The sequence below is a fragment of the Nematolebias whitei genome, unplaced genomic scaffold (genome assembly GCF_014905685.2).
Source record: "Nematolebias whitei isolate Nwh7 unplaced genomic scaffold, NemWhi1 Nwh_scaf_3277, whole genome shotgun sequence".
NCBI lineage: Eukaryota > Metazoa > Chordata > Actinopteri > Cyprinodontiformes > Rivulidae > Nematolebias > Nematolebias whitei.
In genome coordinates, this window is record NW_023621822.1 from 724 (window position 1) to 5,154 (window position 4,431).

The 4,431-nt window shown below is 41.5% G+C and overlaps 1 pseudogene; it reads right to left on the reverse strand.

Annotated features, from left to right (window-relative positions):
• Positions 1–3,204: 3,204 nt before the first annotated feature.
• LOC119429587 lies at positions 3,205–4,107 on the reverse strand (annotated as a pseudogene).
• Between the last annotated feature and the right edge of the window lie 324 nt (positions 4,108–4,431).

Genomic DNA, 4,431 nt, shown 5'->3' on the forward strand with positions numbered 1-4,431 from the left:
CTCGTGGGAACAAGGGTCATCCAAGCAGAAGATAACTAATGGATAATAAACTTAACCATAGTTTAAATTCACAGGACCTACCCTTGATAAAACGGGACAGCGTGACTGAATCTGGCAACCAGGGTGAGGAGAAGCTGTGAAACGATGTTTCTAGATGCTTAGTCACTACTCTTGTCGGTGTTGGAACGTTGTTTAGTTGATTTTGGTTGTTTCTGAGGAAGAATGAATTTTGTTGTGTAGTAAGTTAGAGACTAAGAAGCCTTTAACCATGCCAACATGCAGTTCATTCACTAAATTGCAATCTTTGCGGAGTCAATGTATATTATTGCTACTTTGAGTACCATAATCTACATTGATCTCACAACGCTTAAGCCGAACCTACTCGAACAATTCTATTCGGGGGGATAGCTAATTCTTTTTGATAAGTCTCGCCATAGACTTCCAAAACATTTATGGGAAAGCCAAACACCCAATCTCAAGTCGTTCGTCTAAAAGACAACAGACAATTACACCAAACTATATTTTACCATGTAAAGCTAACTTAAACCAAGTTAGAAATGGAAAAATAGTTTGGAACCCTTTTCTATAGGCTTAAACCCCTGTAGTTACCCCTTTTCAGCATTCTCCACCCCTTAACTGGTAGTTGTAGCTGTTCCCAACCACAATAGCTTACACACCAGGTGCATATAGTTTAAGGCCTTATGTAAAATCCCCTTCATAAGCCCACCTTAAACCACATAATTGCATGACACATTGAACCAGAACGGCACAGGCTGGACGTCGCTGGAGACAACCTTCGCTGGAGGCGACCTGCAATCCTGACATTGGTCTCCACTCTTCATCCAGTGGCCGCTTCTTCAGTTCAACCCAAGGGTACCCCTCTGTATGCTGATTAATCAACACTTCCAATCGCTGTGGATTTACCGTTGTGGATTATATGACTTTTTCCAATGGATTACAGACTCTGTTTCCAAGGGGTTAAAGCATTGCTACAATGGAATTATCGAGACGATATGGGATTATAATCAACACAATGGAATACCAAGAACATTGTGGAATTACCTTGACTTTGTTTCCTTGCTGGATTACTTCTGACTTTGGTCCTCCTTGCTGGATTACTTCTGACTTTGGTCTTCCTTGCTGGATTACATCAAGCTCAAGGACATTTGAAGGTCTAAGTTCACGGTTGGAATTCATCCCCATGGACAGGTGATGATTTCCAAAGGGGGGACTGTAGTGAACCTGATCTGACCCTGATCTGACCCTGATGACCTCAAATCTATCAGATGGACAGAGACTGCTATTTTCATTGATCTGAATGCAGTCTGAGCCATCTGGTGACTTTCTTTCTTGAATTAATCAAGCAGAAAAGACAATTCTCTATAATCATTACTGTTTACAAATGTTTGATAATCAAATTGTGTTAGTTCACTCAATGTTACAGGTTGAAAAGAACTACTCATTTTTATTTTACATAAACAGTAAGTAATGATTTTTATTCCTCATTCAAAGAAGAAATCAGGTTAATATGCATTTCTTGATTTTCTGTCTGAAATGAGCCAAGCAACGTAAGTATGTGAAAGTTGAAGCTTCGGTCAACTAAATGTTTACTGAAAAAGAAATGTCATGTTTAATCTTTACAGAAGATACAGAAGAGTTTGACTCCACGAAGTCTGCTTTTCTGCAATAATCTCTCTGTCAGTTGTTAAACAAACTCATTCTCTGACCTCGACTTTTGATAACACCTTACGTCAAAAACCACACCCCTTTCTGGTCCATCCACGAATCAGAAAGCTCTAAATAGACCCGGAAGTCAACTCATTTAAAATGTGGCAACTTCCCGGTTCTGCTACAGACTAGAGAGTCTAGAGTCTAGAGTCTGGAGAGTCTGGGAAAGAATTCCAGAGAGTTCCAGAGGCTGAGGAGATGAAGAACTAGAGAGTTGCTGGAGTTGAAAGATTCTGTTAGAGTCTGAGAAGTTCTGAAGAATGAAAGGAGTTCAGAGTTCTTGGGTGCAAACGCGTTCAGGATGATCCAGAGACGTTTTGGGATTATGACTTCTGTTTGAACAAACCACGCACGACTCTCGAAGGATTTCAGCTGCTCTCAACGGAGACGCTGAAATAGTCGGAAGGATTCTATACCGAGCTGATCTACGTCGACCAGGTAACAGTTTCTTCTTCGACTAAAGTGTACCGGAGGCAAGCTGAGATCTGATGAAGCGTGCACGTTCTGGACAAACAGATTAATTCCCTCACACATCTCTCTGTAAGATAACTCCATTTCATCTTAAAACTCTCCTCTTTCTCATAAAATCAGTACAGATATTTTAGAAATATCTGAAGCAAAGTCCTCGTTCACCGCAGAGTGATCGATGTCCCTTTTCTGTGAAACTTGTCTGTTATTATTTTCATATTTTGCCAAATTAATGTAAATGTTTGATGTTAAACTTTGATTCTGAAAATAAATGACCGCATTCATTTTGATGGCTCAAAGATAAATAACGTCTCTCGTTACATTTCTGTTAAATTCAATGCACGACATTACACAGTCAGAAAGATGAGGAACTCGTGAATATATTGTATGCATATATATCTCATATATTGTCATACTACAACTAGTGGCACGTACCTACGTGACTACTACAGAGGACATGAAGGTAGTTGGAGTGAGGACAGAGGATACAGATGACAGAGTGAGGTGGAGGAGGATGACTCGCTGTGGCGACCCCTGAAAAGGGAAAAGCCGAAAGAAGAAGAAGATTATGATTAACGGCTCAGTGATTATGATTCATGTCAATCATCTGAAATGGTCAATCATGTCAAATTTAAAACATTTTAAAAAGCCATCTACAACGTTTAAGATACCTCTTCTTAACCTTTTCACTCAACTCCACTTAAAACATCTAAAATGTCTGTTTAAAGCTCTTCAGATCAGATTTACACTAAAACAGTTGTAACATCCGACATGATCTTGTCCAGTTTGGGCCTTTTTACTGGCCTAATAAAAACCTCTAGACAGTTTACACATCCTCCTGAGAGGCTTTAGCAGAAAGGTTTGACCTTGAATTTCCTCACATCACATCAATCTGTCTCTGAGCTAAGCACTGAGCCCTCAGATTGAGGTGTTCCTTATGTTTAAGCCTCTTTGGATGAAAGAAAATGTTTAAAAACTGCAATTTGCTGTCCATTTGAGATGTTTAGCTTAGGCAACACTTGAAGCAAACTCAGCTTTCACCCTCTCCGAGCAGCCACTTCCCATCCTCAGTAGCCTGGTCTGAGCGGGATGTTGGGGATTTGACAGGGGAGGAGAGGATGGAAGAGGACACAAAGGAGGAGCGCAGGAGGTGCATCCTGAATTCAGCATTGAAGAAGTAATAGAGAAGAGGATTGAGGCAGCAGCTCAGGCTCGCCAAGCACAGAGACACTGGATGAAACTGTTTCACAGCCAGCATGGTGGCGCAGTGGGTCACAAGGTTCTGTGATACCATCAAGTAGAGCAGGAAGTTGATGTGGTACAGGGCTAAGCAAAACAGAAAGAGAGCAGAGCAGCTCAGCACCATCCCAGAGCTCTCCTCTTCTCACCGCTCACGTGCTTTTCTTGGTTTTTATTTGTATGACTGTTAAAGGTGATCGACTGGAGTCTGCTTCGTGTTGCAAGGCTGAGCGACGCCGACTTCTGCTGATCCTGGTTCTGCTTTCGGTTGAGGGACCAGGCGATGCGAACCGAGCAGTAACTGACACTTAGGAGAGGAATCACAAAACCAAAGAGCTCGCTGAACGTCTTCAATATGATTGCCATATGGGTGGACACTCAACGCAGCGGCAGGTCGTTAAAACAGCTTCTTTTGCGAGCAGTCGGGTACGATTTGTTGAAATCTGTTCCCAGTTGTTGCTTGGTGGAGGACAAAGGTGGCTGGGTAAATGAGACATTGATATTTGGTGCACTGGTGGTGGTGCTACTGCTCCGCATCAGAATAAAAGGCGAGCAAGCCACGCCAACCACCATCCACACAGTTATGCAGATGAGCACATAATAACGACGCTTCCTGTGACGAGCTGAGAATGGGTTGAGCAGGAAGGCGTACCTCTGGACACTGATGCACACCTGAAAACGTTGATCACAGGTGGTGAAACCGTCAACAATATGTAGTGGACACAAAAGAAAGTCAAATCAAGTCATATTTATTTATAGAGCACATTTAAAACAGAAACTGTTACCAAAGTGCTTGGCTTCCTGTTTATCCCAAAGTATTTTTACATAATCAGCACATACACTTAATTTAAATGAAAAACAAACTCCACAGTTACCACTGAAATTTTACATGTTCGACTCAAACTTTTATTAAAATTTTTCTGAACTATTTCACTCAAATGGCGTTCTTAGTGTAGTAGATCACGTGGGTACGTGTCACTTGTTGTAGTATGACAA